The sequence below is a fragment of the Aedes aegypti genome, chromosome 3 (genome assembly GCF_002204515.2).
Source record: "Aedes aegypti strain LVP_AGWG chromosome 3, AaegL5.0 Primary Assembly, whole genome shotgun sequence".
Classification (NCBI taxonomy): domain Eukaryota; kingdom Metazoa; phylum Arthropoda; class Insecta; order Diptera; family Culicidae; genus Aedes; species Aedes aegypti.
This window is the reverse complement of record NC_035109.1, coordinates 30,762,101-30,778,808: the sequence shown is the minus strand read 5'-3', so window position 1 is coordinate 30,778,808 and position 16,708 is coordinate 30,762,101. Positions and strand designations below refer to the sequence as shown.

The window sequence follows — 16,708 nt, the reverse complement described above, 5'->3', positions numbered from 1 at the left end:
ACTACGGAAGATATCCAGCTTTATGCCTCAAACCTGTCTCAAGCAGATTTATTCTGCTTTGGTTCACTCACGACTGCAATACGTAACAGCTGTATGGGGTTCTGCCAGTAAATCTCATCTACGCGAACTTCAAGTTTTACAAAACCGCTGTCTAAAAATAGTGCTACGCAAACCTTTGCTGTATCCCACCGTCAATCTATATTCGAATAGAAATGCCTCACTGTTACCAATAAAAGCGCTATACGAATATCAAGTATTGGTACAGATGCAAAAAATTGTCAAGGGAACTTCAACGCACCATAATACGGTCTTCCATATGAGTCAACAAAGTCGCTCATCACGGCAGGCCAACCATATTTTCTTATTTCGACCCAATACGGAATTTGGGAAGAAAAAAATCACCTATTTTGGTAGTAAACTCTACAATGCCCTACCAGAAAACTGTAAGAGTTTCCAGAATATGTTTCACTTCAAATGTTTTGTACGCAATGCACTAAAGAAGAAAGTCGAGCAATTTGTATTATAATATGCAATTTTTTAATGCCACTTCCGTGTCTGTTCTTTGTCATTCCACGCCACCACCACCCACTGCTAGCCACCCGCCGCCATCACCACCATTTATCACTTCACTCATCGCTTGCCACCAACTTCAGTGAAGATCAATGCTCAAAAATATTTATAATGTGAATTGAAAGTTTGTGAAAGTTCTAAACTATAGCGCTTCCTTCAAAGAGCTACGCTCATTGGAAGTGCAGTTATCGCTCAAATCATTGAATTATACTTATTTTTTGAAAAGATGAGAAGGTTTTATGCCTATGGGGGAAGTGGCTTAAAGTAGCTACACTCCCACGGGCTTTTCCCTTCTCCCAGAGAAAAAAAGCAGTAAATAAATCTAAATCTAAATATAATTTTATAGAAATAGGGTAGATGTACCAATAGTGGAGGTACTAAGCACGATTGAGCTTCATTTAAACGCCCAAATTCAAGATGTGCAATTAATGTACATGTTAATGTGGTAACGGGAAGTAACGACCGTTGACTTAATGAGAAAAATGATTTCATCGCAGTAATCCCCGGCATGTCAGTGAAAAACAATACCTCCACTATTGGTACACTGTTCCTTTAGTTGCGGTATATTTTTAATTTGTGTTCCTATAGTTGCGGTATCCGTTGTTTTCTTATGGGATCCTCCATTATAGGAACACTTTACCGCAACTATTGGTACAAGCAAGTAAAGTTTTAGCAATTTTAGTTATATTTCATCAGTTTTAAAGCAATTTGAACGCTCTTTTCAACTATTCCGTGAATCAACAAGCCAATACGTCGATTAGCAGTGTCGGTTCTGTGGTTAATGTAATAAAATCAGTGAAAACGGCACTACCGCAACTATAGGATCACCCACAACTAAGGGAACACTTACCCTAGTCGCTGAAACAGAAAATCGATATTTCCGTTACATTTGACATAATTAGTTTAAAATTACACATTTTTTTATTTCTAGCTATGAAAACCGTATCCGAATCAAAATCAAATGAAACTTTTTCAAAATCAAATGAAACTATTTCGATGCCACTTTGAAGTTAAATATCGTGGGCAAGCTTGAGGTGGTTTTCGAATCTATTCGGGAGTTTATAATGGTGAAAAATGCAATATTTATATTAAGTAAGATGGTCTAATGGGCTGATTCTTAGTGTAACTAAAAATATTTTTTTCTTATCTTGGCGCAAAAAGCGCAAGTGAAGCCATAGTACATCCAATACTATGGAATATTTGCCACACATTGAGGGGTAAATGATCATTTTAGAGCGTTTCCCAGATATATTGCACTGCCTTTGAAAAAATGCCCTATTTTTTAAGGAGCTCTATGTTATACACTTCTTGACATTCTCAAACAGTAAACATGACAAATATGGTTCAAAATATCTTAAAAACAAAGCCAAAGGTATATTTTTTTTCGAATGAGACCGGTTGAGAAAGATTTTGCCATGATTTAGTACAGAAACTGCAATTTCTATAGAACAACCTTCACGAAATTTGAAAAACTCAAAAGGATAAATTTCAGCTGACATCTCCCCAAGTCACATGCTGTTAAAAATCGAAATTTACACCGATCGAACTGTAACTTTGGGAAATTGTTATTCCATACTGAAGAAATCAAGAAAAAATATTCGAAAAGGAATTAGCAAACTTCATTTTTTGACTTTTGGCCAGCTTTGGGCCACTGTGCGACGTGGCGTGGCGGCCATCCTGAGTAGATGGGTGGCTGATGAACGACGTGGATAGGCGGTATGCCTCAGCTGACTCCCAGGATGAGCAATGGCGGGAATCCGGCGATGGACCTATGGAGGTGACGGTCGCAGATGACGATGGCGAAGTAGGTTCCGTTGCTTTGCACTGAACAATGCGGGCCACGCGGTGCAGGTAGATGCTGTGGCTCCGACGAACTGGAATGGCGGGCAAGGCTTCTTCTACTAGAGCCCAAGGGGCTTCTAAAATGGACCTGCACCAGAATGTTCAGTCGACAAATCGGGGCACGGTTGGAAAAAGTCGATTTTTGGGCGATTCTGGGAATCCCGCAAGGATTCTGGAAAGCTCGCAAGGATTATGAGAACATAATGTGGATACTGTGGATTCTGGGATTGTAATGTGGATCATAGGGTTTCAGTGTGAATCTTAGGATTATAGTGTAGATTGTGTTGCTGCATTGTAGATCTCTGGCTTCTAACGTGGATATTGGGATTCCACTAGGTTTGTTGTATTTTTATGTATATCCTGGGACTGTTGTTCAGATCATAGTGTGTCAGTGTGGATCTTGGTATTCCATTGTGTATATTGAAATTCCAGTTTGAATCCTGGGATTGTTACATAGTTCGTGTAATTCTAATGTGAAACCTGAAATTTCAGTGGGGACCTTGGGGTTTCAGTATCTTGATACTCCAGTATGGATCTTGCGATTTATGTGTGAACCGCAGGATTAGAACATGGGTCCTTGTTTTCTAATGTGAATGCTGGGAATTTAGTGCCAATTTTTGGATTTCAGTGTAGATATTTGAGCCCCAGTGAGTATTTTGCATTTCCAGTGTTGATCCTTGGCTTTCACTGAGGATCCTGTATTCCAGTATAGATTTCAGATGCGGATCCTAGGATTTCAGTGCAATATGGGGATACCAGTGGAGAGTTTGAGTTTCCAGTGTGGATCCTTCAAAATGCTGGGATTCTTGTGAAGGTCCTGTTGAAATCTTATCTTATAGTTATATAACAAATAGTTAGTATTCCTGAGAGAATCTCGTAGATATACTTTGGGAATTTGGATTTAGAAAGAGTCATGTGAAAATTCTCAGGGAACTTTTTGTAAAACCTGTAAGAGTTCTTTGGGGATTGTGTAGAAATACTGCAGGAATTGTGAACCTTATGGGAATTCCGTGTGTTTTTTTCATCATGAGCATCCTGGAAAAATTCCAATTGGGATTCTGTGATATTTTTCGAGAATCCTGTGGGATGCCTTCAAGAATCCTGTAGAAACAATATGTCAATATCTTTGGAATCCTGCTTAATCCTTAGTGGTGATTATTACGACAAAAATTATCATATTCGTGGAAAGTTTTATAAGTGTGTACCCCGTAACCATTTGATACCAACGAGGCTGGCGTAAAATATAGGAGGAGAATGCGACTACTGCGGCTATATCACGGAGAAAAAAATATAGTAATTACATACAAATTTTGGTTTGTTTCAACCAAAACTTTAGGTTGAATTTTGCACCAACATAAAATCAATTTGAATCAACTAATCGCGTTGTTTGAAATAAACTAACATTCTGCGTTAAATATTTAACGCCGTCTTAGTTGAAATCAACAAACATTTGTTAGAAATAACTAATTTGTAGGTCGTTTGATTTTGACAGTTCTCAAAACAAACTAAGAAAATAGTTGAATCAAGCATTATTTATAGATTGAATCCACCAAAAATTAGTTTGGAACAAACAAGAGGTGCAGTTTGAAACAAACCAAATTTATTGAAATAACGCTCTGGTTATATTCTCTCTATTTTTGTTTTAATCATTTTGAAGCAAAAATTATAAATATCCAAACCGCAACTACATATTATATATTTGCTTTTGTTTATAAAAAGTACAATAATATATCAAACAAATTTAATATTCGTCCATCTAATCAATAATGCCGCTAATGCTTGCCACTAAGCTCCACGCCAAATCTTCCGCTACTAGTAGACATTTTATCAACAGTTATACTGTAATAGCAAAATTAATATATTTTACAAAACATAAAGAGAAAACTAATGAAAGAAATACATCTAAAAACTTGAAATTTCAGCATTTGTCGGCTCACGTACATGTTATTCGAATAGTTCTGCAAACAAAATAATTTGTTTGAGCTTTATAAATTAAGATATGTACCATTATACACAAAGTATTAATTACCTGAATTATTGACAGAACATTCAGCATCTTATAATATTTAAACTCTGGTTGCATTATTTTATAAGTAAGTTTCATATTTTTACATGACAGTTTGTTTTCAGGCACAACACAAAATGAAAACATGGCTAAATCTCGAACCAGAGTTTGAGCTTGCAAACAATCTAAAAATCTAGCTTTTTTCAAACTTCAGTCGACTCTCCACAACTCGATATTCTATAACTCGATATACTCTATAACTCGATGGATTTTTCGGTCCCTTGAAATTCCCATACATAGTGCTCTCCATAAGTCGATATTTCTAAAACTCGATATCTCCATTAGTCGATGTCACGTGAGAGGAAAATTTCCCTCTATTACTCGATATCCATTTTAAAATCCTTCTTATATAGGGAAACTTGTACTAATTCTTGTTTGGAAGTGAATAAATACTTGCCAGTTGTAATAAATGTTTAAAAACATTAAAATTGAAAAAAATATTGTAGGTAAAAAATGGGATTTTTCGAACATTTCGAAAAAAGTTTTCAGATAATTGATTGTAAAATAATATCGACAAAATATTATTGCTTCCTGACAGTAGTAATCATATATGTATTGGAAATACAGAAATTGGTTTCTTCATTTTTGGGATTTTTTTGGTTCGATTGTCCCTTGAATATCGAGTTATGGAGAGTCGACTGTAATTCTTAGGTTGTTATTTCTACAAACAAAAAATCAGCTTGTTTCGATGTGTGGTGTTGTTTGAATCAATCTTATTTTTTGGTTTGATTTAAAAAATTCGTTAAGGTATCGTGCAAACTAAAATTTGGTAAAAATAAACAAAATTTTATTTGCAAACAACTAATATATTAGCTTGATACAACGTTGATCATTGTTGTTCAATCAGAAAAATATATGTTGGAAACAAATAATGTAGATAGTTTGTTTCAAACAAAATTTTGGTTTGGAAACAACAAGTGTTAGTTTCGATACAACAAAAATTTTAGTTTGAATTTCAACCATTTGTTTTTGTTGTTTCAAACTAGCTTGTCTTTTCTCCGTGATGTGTATGAATGTATGTATGTTTGAATGTGCAAACTAGTATGTGTTGTGCATGTACGTGTATGTTCTTGTGTGTGCTTTGTACACATGTCACATTCAGCATCATTTTGTGATGTAGTTTTCAAATAAACCTCTTCTTGTTATTTATAATAATGGTAAAATGTTATTACCGTTTACATTATGTTTGTCATAATATCTTGTCACTTTTGAATGCACCATACCACCTTCAAACATTTGTGAAAATAATCAAAGATTTTTATTTTTTCAATATTTTGCGTACATATGACCCACTAGTGTACTAGTGTACCCACTGTGTACAATAAGGTACAGTGGGGGAAGTGTATCATTGGGGTAAGTGGATCATTCATTATTAGGCATAAATCCTTAAATATGTTGAATGTTTTCGCACCATTGCTTCGTTATAGGTTATATTCTTACGCCCACATTGATACAATTGCAAAACTAGTACTACACGTACACTAACACAAGCAAACTTGTTAGCTGCAAAAAGTAATTAATTTGAAAATTGTTTTCCATCAATCAAAAATTCATTGTATCTCGGTCTATAATCGAAAACTATAACTTTTTTCGACACATGGTGAGCATTTCAGTTCTAATTGAATGAATTACAATGAAAAATATGTGATTTTTATAAATAAATACACATATATTATACATGGTACACTTACCCTTACTTTTTAATGGGGTGAGGTAAGTGGATCAAGTATTATTATCATTTATTGGCAGACTGCTTACAAGAATTTTAATAATATTTTGATTTCCGCAAATATTGTTTTCCTTTTACTTTTTTCATTCCCAGCTTAAATTTGTCAAATTGGTCATAGAAAATTTGAGTTAATCCACCTAAAAGTTCGTTTAACCTTTCTGGTATAAAAAAATACATAAAAAAATAAAATTAAAAATTCACACGAAACTTTTCGTGGTTTATCTTAGCTGAGTTACAAAAGAGCAATATATACTAATTTTCCAATTGAAAGCATATTATCGTACCTTATGTGACCATATAAATTGTCTTAGACAGATGATACAAACATATTCATAAATAAAATGGAAGGATTTCAGTTCATTATTCAAAAGTAAATGTAACTAATATTTTTGAACTACGAGTGTTTTTTGAAAACATCGTTTGGAAAAATCCTACAATACTTATGTATAACTTATGTGTATAAATGGATGAAAATAATATAAAACATTTGGCGAAATGTTTCTAGTAACAATGTTTTTTTTTGTTCGAATAAGTGTGAATTAATGTATACATACTTTTCATTATATTTCGATTAAATAAGATTCTTATTACTTTTTAAGTAATAAAATGTAACAATACTAGCACTAGCAATAACAAGAACAAGAGTAATATCATTCTTGCTATACATAATTACACCGCATTTGTTTGAGAGCAGATTTTTTTTATTGGCGATCCACTTACCCCACCATGGTGGGACAAGTGGATCATATGGCGCAAATTTTTAAGTCTCTCATGCTCAGTACATAACAATCAGAAAAATCGAAATAAATGACGATTTGAAGTATATTAGTCCCTCATTTGTTATCCACACAAAAAAGTTTGAATTACATAATTCACGTTAGCTGTGCATAACAATGAAGTTGACTATTGATTTTTCTGTATCCACTTACCCCACGGTACCTTAACAAAATGTGACCGTAGATTTTCATTTAAATGACGGTTTTAGCATTCTTTTATCATATTGCGATACTTCAGAAAGAATCAGGTGATTACTACAAATGTGAAATAATTCGGGCGTTAATGGGATAAATATAATGTATTGGATTACGCATCTTTTTAAAGTTTTCAATAAAAATGAAAAATAAACGCCTAGAAAACTGTGGCCCTTTTTCAATGTTTTTCCAGAAAGATCTAAGGTACACAGCAAATGAAAACTGGCGATTATCACCAAGCCTGCCTTGATTGTCGTTGGCAAACCGGAGTTATCTTGCAGTTTGTAAAAACTTTGTATCACATTTCGTGTGTAGTATCTGTGCCTCCCTCCCAGGTAAATAGCATCCTCCCAAAGTTAGAAGTGATTCGGAAGAATGTTCTCACGCCATTTGAAGTTTATATGGAGATTACTATGGAAAACTTTTTTCTTCAGTCTTATAACTCGTCGTCATAATATTCCATGGGAAAGTGAACAAACTCTTTTCATGTGAAAACCTTTCAGCTACAATTTTGCTGAAGACCACATTTTGATTGGACGGCAGGATAATTTTTTATTCATTATCATAAAGTGGCAGGTAACAGTGGAGCTCCTGGCGGGAAAATTAATTAAAGTAATCCAGGCTACTATGTTCTACAGCAAAAAAGCAGTGTTGCTCTGAAAGTAATTGAATGATCATCTCAGCATGATTTAGACTTTGTTATCAATAATTGCAAAATACCCTTACGTGCCGGAGACGAGTTGGTGGTCTGATGGCTACCGCTTCTGCTTCATAAGCAGAAGGTCATGGGTTCAATCCCAGGCCCGTCCCTTTCCTGGTACTTTGTAGTTGTATATCTCTCACTTGCATCTATCTTCCATTCTAAATCTATCACACTCAAACTATTCGTTCATAGCAAACGCTAGAACCAGAGACGGACAAGAAACCGTTTCCCTAACGCTTCCATTCTTCCACGGGTATGCCTTTCCTTACGCCTGATACATAGGCAGTCTGCTAACCACAAAAGCAAACCTCTCTGCCATGCCTTTCCCTCAATACACTCCCGCATGAACCGGCTCAGATGCAGTGGTATATACGGTCTACGTGAGAGCCAGTATAATGCATCATCAATCCCTCCCCCTTCCCCACATTGGTCAGCATTCTGACGTGGCAGACACCATTGTCGCTAAAATAGAAGATTACCAGCACTTATACACTGAGGATGCCTGTTAGTCCCAAGCACTCATTCAGTTGGTTCCTTGTGTAAGTGCAGCTGATCTGGCGATACTGGGGTAGCACCCACGGGCGGCCAACCAAGCTCAAGCTCAATAATTGCAAATTACCCTTACGTCCCATAAAAATGTGGTCTTCGGCAAAGTTGTAACTGGGTAGATTTCACATGAAAAGAGTTTGTTCACTTTTCCTAAGATTATTATTACGAGCAGTTAGAGGCCTGAACACAAAAGGTTTGCATTTTCCATAGTAATTTCCATACAAACTTCAAATGGCTTGTGCACAACTAAATATCTTCCAAATCACTTCAAATTCTAGGAGAATGATTTTTATCATAATTAACACCGTTTAAGCATAGAGGAGCTAAAACTTCAAATTTTGCATCTGTTTACTATTCACGGTTTATGGCTTTGAGTAGAGAAGTGTTTGATCTTTCGACCTTGACGCTTGCTCCTGCGGGGGCGGGCGATGAGGGCAGGATCAAACATGTCGCGCGTCGGTTGTTAAAAGTGAAAAAGTTAGAAGTCGCGCGCCTATATTCTCTGAGTGCTTTTATATTGCCAAGCGAACGAGTGAAGCTGAAAGTGGATTGTTGCTGCTCAGTCAAAGATGACGGATCAATGGTGAGCTCGTTTCATGCCACTATTTCTAATCTATATCTAATCTATGATTTTTCAACAAACTATGACGAACCACTGTGTGTGTCGACATAAACTCTAATTCATGAATTATTTATGATTAACATTTCTTTTTTCAAAACACCCCTTTCTTTTGACCTTTATTTTTGTAATTAGAAAAAACTTTGAATGGCTCGTCACCTCAAGTGTCGGCATAATTTTCCTCCACATAGAAATTGTTCATATCAAATGAAAATATTATATTTTCATATAAGCATGTTTATATCTCACAAATAATTATTTATCATGGTCTAATCGCTTATCAAAGTGAATCCTGTGACCCAACGATCCTCCCCATTGACAAACATCCCTCCCAGTAACCTTTGTGGAGATGCAGAGGCAAACACGGTCTCCAAATAGCAAAGGTTACACACTAACGTTCCTTCCCCTAATCCCACCTGACTGCAAGGACGTGGCCGGCGCTGTTATTGACCCTGAATAAATAGAGGCACTGAACTATGCACACTGAAGAAGATTATGGCCAGTCCCAGCCGAACTTCTAGTTGATTCTTTGTGCATTTTCACTGACTTTTCGGTCAATCATGGAATGGACCAATGCACGAGTTCACTATCTGACGTTTGAGCGGTGCCGTGTTATTTACGTGACCATGGCAACAAGTGAATTCGGCACCGCTCAAATGTCAAATTAGTGAACTCATGCATCGGTCCATAGCAACCATTGATATGTGTAGTCAGTCTAAGCTAAGCTGTTTACTATTCACGATTTATGGCTTTCATTTGAATCATAGATTTATTGGGAAACAAAGACATGTACATTGTACAATCAATGTAGCTCCATATTTTACGTTTTCCGTTGAAGCATCTTGTAGACCGAGTCTGTATTGCCGCTGCTTTTCAGCGAAATTTCGCTCTCCCATTCCCCTGTGCTCGAGTGTAAGTAGACGTGCGTTGTAACAGCAAGCGCTATTCTCCCGATCGCTCCAGCAATTCAGTTTTGCAGCATCGCTGTTCGCGAATAGCAGCCCGCTGCCGGCCGACGAGACGAGCGCGAGATTACTTACAAACGGCCTACTACAACGACGACTTTCAGTGCGTTTCCAGTGCTCTTCTATCGAGAGCTTGGACGGGAGGATCGTCGTGATCGTGCTGTTAGTCCAATTTCAAACGTTGATCGTGCCGAACGTGTTTTCACCTATTCAAAAAACACAACCACGCTAGTTCTGAACAGTGCGCGCGGGGTAGAGAACGTTTCATACGAGACAGAGAGAGAGAGAGAGAGAGTGAGGATCGTGCGCGGTGCGGCGCGGAAATATTGATTAATTATTATCATCGCAGAAACGCAAAAAGACGAAACGAAGGTTCAGCGCGACATCGCTTTCACCACGCGGCGATTGTGTGGGACTGTGTTGTGCGTGTAGGCTCGAGCAGGAATACCTGTTTTGCTGCGGTTTGCAGTTACAAAGCGAGAAAAAGCTGGGTGGATATTGTCAAAAAATATATTCAAGTGAGTGGCAAAAGGTGGAGAAGTGAAAAAAAAAACAAAAACAATGCCACGGTGTGTCTGGAAACGGAATTAACGAAAAAAAGATCATCAATTCTGCATCTTATACGTGAATTTGAAGATGTTCCATCGGAGGTGATTGAAGTAATAGTGATTGGGAGTTTAAAGATTAAAGGCTAGTGCATCACTCATGTGGGGGAACTAATTACATAATGGACATTTTAAGCGAATGTTACTTTTCAGTTACCCTCGGCTAGTTTGCAAGTTTTGCATAAGTACGACGTACCGCATTCATTTATGGTGATTAAAATACTCGATATTCCGTATCTCAATATCGAGTTAGAAAACCATAGTAAATGTTGGTTTTCATGGCAACCTCGATGGTCCCTTGGATCGCGTTTGCATTGGTTTTGTGTTCTATAACTCTATACCTCTCTAAACTCTATGCTCGCTTCAATATCGACTTAAAGAGAGTTGACAAGGTAAAATGAACACTTTGGTGAATTACAATGGACGAATGCACGGGTTCACTAATTTGACGTTTGAGCGGTGCCGAATTCACTCGTTGCCATGGTCACGTAAATAACACGGCACCGCTCTAAAGTCAAATAGTGAACTCTTGCATCGGTCCATTAAGTAGCTCTTTTCAGCATTGTTTTTTTGGTAGGAAAAGTAGGCCATTTTATAGTGCCTCTTATCAATGAAAAATTGATTGATTTGCAACGGAATCGCAAAAATTAAATTCTTGCACCGCTTTATCTATAGACACTAATTTGAGGCAGAGGAAAAGTTAGTATTTAATTTCAAAGGAAAAATGAAGCGAAAACTTATCTACAGACAAACAGTTCATGCTGGATATAGATTTCAAACAGTGTACAACATTTTTATGAAATACACATTTTCCGAGAATAAGAGAATGTCCTTTTCGTTCCATGTGTTCATGATGTTCCTCATCCCCCAACATAAAATAAAAAATTATGATTCTCCATATAAATTTGAAGATATCTTGTTGGTAAAAGCACATGATGTTTTTCTTTTGTTCTTTGTTGGTAGTTAGGGTGGTACAAAATATCGTTTTAATATCGCTTCACACTGCTCATTAGATTACAGATAAAATTCTGAGTATCCTCTCAAAATTTGAGCTCATTTGGTTGAAAACTGAGACTGTACAATCCATTAAAAGTTTTTATGGGAATGAGTATAAAAAAATAAACAACTCGTTCAATCGGTTATATCTTTACCTTATTAACTGTTAGGGTTAGTGTTATGCCGTACGGTTTGATACATTCATCCAATACAACTTCGTCGATTACCATTTCCAAAAAAAAACGTCTCAGTAATTAGTAAGCTCGATTTGAAAAAATCTTCGGCAAAGTCGTAGCCAATAAAGTTATAACCAATTTCATTATTTGTTTGATTTTCCCATAGTTATTCTCACACACAACCTTTTATTGTGCTGTCTCAGTTTTCATGCAAATAAGATCAAATTTTAGGAGGACACTTGGAATCGTATGAACAGTGTAACCAATATATTTTGGACCCACTGGACCATTTTCCTGCAAATTTCCCAGTTTAAATCGAAAGACCAACTTAATTCGCATGCCATTTGCAAAGATTGGACTATATCTCGCCTGCATTGACCGTTTGTACTTAGAAAATATGTCCATTTCATTTGAAATTAATTTAATTCAAACGGTTCATCAATACAACCGTTACAACACGTTACACACAGAAATTGTTCAAATGTAAACAAAAACTTTTTTCAAATTTCTGAACTAAAAGCGTAGATTTTTTTTCGGTTTCAGATCATAATCGATTGATTAGACTATGGGCAAGCATACAACCAGTGTCGTGGACTTTGTCGCCAAACGATAAAAAATGCCGGGGGCCCAAAATATATATTTTGAGGGTCCAAAAAGTCCAGAACAATGAAAAAAAGTGCCTCACAATTCAATTATTTTCGAGGTTTTTTGGATCCTACATGACCGTATAGGCATTTTTGTCTCGTAGAGGAAGTTTTTTTCTCTACATTTAGGCATGCTCTTCGACTTGGTTACTCTGTGCAATTAATTAATTGGGACAAACAACAAAAATCACTTCCTTAGGGGGTCCAAAAGACGCTTTGTAGCCGCGGACTAAGGAAGGCCCCACTTGCTGTAGGTGACCAATTGATCCAGTTTCCAGCTCAAACGGATGTTTATTTCTTCAGATTTGTGTTCACGAAAAATTTGAGGTTTGCATCGATTCATTTTCACATAATTTTAATTTTTTCAACTCTTAATTTCAATCTAACAAGATTTAGAAAGCTTTTTTTTTTTACTTCAGGTTTAAACCGTGACAATTGGACACCTAAACGAAAATTTATTTGGTTTTGCGTCAAATATTTCAGAATTCTATGTTTGAAAACGACGAATTTGCTTCGTTCAAGAAATTTTCGAACTTTTGTTTATTGTTCGAACAACCAGGCTTATTTTGAATATTGTTGTAATATTACCCACAAGTTGTGATTTAATCCAAATTTATATTCCTTAGTTTTTGTAACCAAACTTTTGAACAGTTGAACTATTACCAAGAACTGAATGATAATTGACCGCATTGAATAGCTTCAAAACAAACTTTAGAGTCTGTCCGAGAATCTAATGTTCTCCCAATCTTGATTTTTTTTTTGAATTCGCAAATGAATGTTTGATAGACTGAATGCTTTAAAATTACTTAAATTTACAAAGATTTCTTAATTCTTCCCCTACTTTAAGGTTCAGTTTTTTGGTAGTGTTTATGGTCTGTTGAACAAGCCTTTTTTCTTATTCATATTAGAGGTGGTACCTAGTTTAAGTAGAAGGTTTGAAAATCTCAGATATTTTTTCCTGTAAAAGTAGGTTTAAGTTCTGAAATAATGTTTGTTTTTACATAGAATTTTGATGTATTTCTGTTAATTACGTTAAAACAGTTGAGTATTACTTTCTGTATTGAGTCAATATGTTTCCAATGTCACTAAACCCATATTTTTTGTGTAGATTTGTCTCATTTTATCATGCAAGAGGGGTGAGCTTTGCAGTACCAAAGGGCAAATAACTCTACCACAGTACAGAAAAAGGGATTATTTGCAATCATATGAGAGCCTTTAAAATGATTTTGTGTATCCGTTGCCTAAAAGGGATTTGGTACTAATTTCTGTCTTTAGAAAAAAAATCTAATGCATTCTTCAACATTTGTGAATCTCTAGTCACTCCTTGCGACAGGTGGTGATTAGGAAAAGAGGGTTTGTTAGATATCTTTAAGAGAGTTGAAATACTTAACAATCTAACAGGCATCAAGGAAATAGGATGTGGGCAAAATATTGTATATAGGAACTTCATATTCTTTCAGTAAGCAGAGGTAGTAGCCATTGTTACCAATTCCGGCTATATTTAAGAAGTTTTCTAAAGATGAAGTTTTATTTTTGAAAAGATACACTAAAATAAAATAGTTCGCAATTGAACGAGCGTTTAGATCAGAAAACTTTATTTCAAGTTTGATCATTTTCGAAAATACGAGATTAATTGATTTTTTTTAAAGCCAATGAAAGTCCTGAAAACGGTACTGTCCCGTTATATACGGTACGTGTGGTCAGCCTATGTAACACCAGCTCCTATTTGATCAAAATATAGAAGATCCTGATAAAATTGGTGGTCCTCTCATGTTCCACATAGTACAACTTATGCTATGTCACTGTACCTGATGTTGTGCTAGTCTCTGTAATTTTCTTAGTTTCTATACCGTGAGGGATCGAAATCCGTACACCTAAGAAATGAATCTAAATCCGTCCCCTTCATACAAAACGCCTACTATTTGTTTGAAGTGTACGAGCCTGCACGGATTTCGGTCCCCCATACAAGAGAAAAATGCTGGGTCTAGTCTTGGTCATATAAATTCAGTAAATCAAAATCAGTCTCAGACCCCATTTATTACCAAAGCATATTTGCTTCAGGGTGATTACTATTTCCTGTCAGTAAAGACAATGATCACAGACAAAAGATGAATGGAAGAATTTTAGTTTCCAGCGTACACTTTGCTTTATATATCTTTAACGTTTGTCTTGGCAATATGTAGATTAAATCTTTCATCATTTACTATAATTTTTAGTCACATGAGTTATTTCGAAGTGTAGCACTCACGTTTTACACATATAACTATTTTTAACCAAACACCACTGAAAACTTTTCGATGGAAACAGTATGTTACCACAATCTTTAAGACTAACTAGGGAATAACAAGAAAATCATTACAGAAAAAATAGGCTTCTTTTGGTTGCAATATTTGCTTTTGGAAAATGTGCAATCGAACTGTAATGCTTTTAAAACAATGCATGTGACTGAATATTGAGATAAAAATAGAAACATGTATGTATGCATAATAAAGACCGCGTCTTTTACGGAGGAAAAACAAATTTTAATAAATTTTTGTTAGCATGGATGATGGTTTACATAGAAAGGAATGAACCGTGATAATTATATTTTGAATTTGGTTTTCGGCACATCGGTCTATTTTGCTCAACGTAAGAGGGAGCATGAAGAAGAAAGCAATGAATGCTAGATGGATAGGTACCGTACATCTAATCTAAGGATTTACCGTGGGTAGCTACATTCGAAATTGAAAGATTCGAACGGCTACCCGACGGATTGAAATAAGTTTGTGAATGAGCATTATTATGATCTTCCTGATGAGTATGATTCCTAATCAAGCAATAGTTAACTGAAAAATGAGCATTGTTCGATGCTATACCAGGCAAATTCCGGAAACGACCGTTATCGTAACGGATATTATCTTTCATCAGCCTGGCACGAGCCTCAATGACTCTATTGCGCGAAGGGCAAGACCAAAAATTGGACTTATGATTTCCCTTGCAATTGGCGCATAAGAACTTGTCGGTATATTCCCTCACTGGACAGACGTCCTTGGCGTGAGAAGAACCTCCGCAAATCATGCATTTAGCATCCATGCGACAATTTTTTGTACCATGACCCCACTTTTGGCACCGACGGCATTGAGTGGGGTTCTGGTAATTTCCTCCAGGTTTCTGGAAATGTTCCCATTTCACACGGACATCGAACAAAAGTTTTGCTTTTTCTAAAGCTTTAATATTATTTAGTTCTTTTTTGTTGAAGTCTATTTACGTCAGATTCACTTCATTTACAAGTGATTCAGGATTGGTTTAGTTCGTATTCGAATGATCAATGTCCAAGTGATTCAATTCGCTCCGTATTCAAGTGAATCATACCTGATTCACTTCATATTCAACTGTTTCAGGTTTGATTCACTTATGTTCAATTGATTTCAAGTGGTTTATGTCTGTTTCATTCCATTTTCAAGAGTCTCATGCTTGATTCACTTTATGTTCAAGTGATTCAGGATTGATTCACTTCATATTTCAGTGATTCATGTCGGATTCACTACATATTCAAGGCGTTCAGACCTGATTCACTTGATATTCATGTGATGCAGGTCTGAATTAGTTCATATTCACCTGTTTGAAGTATAAAATACTGATTCACCAGAATTTAGGTCATTTAGTTGTGTTTTACTGCACTTTTCAATTGATCAGGTATGATTCACTTCATGTTCAAGCAGTTTAGGGCTGGTTCACTTCATTTTCAAGTGAATCATGCCTGATTCATTTCATATTTAAGTGTTTCAGGTACGATTGACTGTATTCTCTATATATTTAGGGCTGATTTACTTCATATTTGAGGACATCATTACTGGTTAATTCTACTTCTGAGTGATTCAGGTCTGATTCATTCATTTACAAGCGATTCATGCCTGATTTACTTTATATTCAAATGTTTAAAGTTTGATTGATTTTTATTTTACTTATTCGGGTCTGGTTTCCTTCATATTTCTGTAATTCAGGACTGATTTACTTCATTTTCATGTAATTCAGGTTTGATTTATTTCATTTTCAAGTAATTTAATTAATCTCTTCATATTTTCGATATTTAATTAATATCTTCTTATTTTTGAAATCTCTTCACAATCGAGACTGATTCGCTATATACAAATGCTTCAAGTCTGTCATACTTCATATTTAAGTCGTTCAGATTCACTTCATATACAAGTGATTCAAGTCTGATTCACTTTATATTCAAGTGATTCAGAACAGATTCACTTCATATTTAAGTGATTCAGGACTGATTAACTTTA

At 35.8% G+C, this 16,708-nt stretch overlaps 1 protein-coding gene across 4 annotated transcripts in view; it reads left to right on the top strand.

Annotated features, from left to right (window-relative positions):
• The window catches only part of LOC5577433 (inositol-trisphosphate 3-kinase A), a 583,345-nt gene that overhangs the window by 465,186 nt on the left and 101,451 nt on the right, over nucleotides 1–16,708 (top strand). For 2 of the 4 annotated variants that reach the window (XM_021850563.1, XM_021850562.1), the window contains exon 1: nucleotides 10,025–10,531. The exons of the other annotated variants lie outside the window; for them this stretch is intronic. The gene's annotated coding sequence lies outside the window, so the exon portion shown is untranslated. Of the gene's footprint in view, nucleotides 1–10,024; nucleotides 10,532–16,708 lie in introns of those variants that run through there. 4 annotated transcript variants of the gene reach the window in all.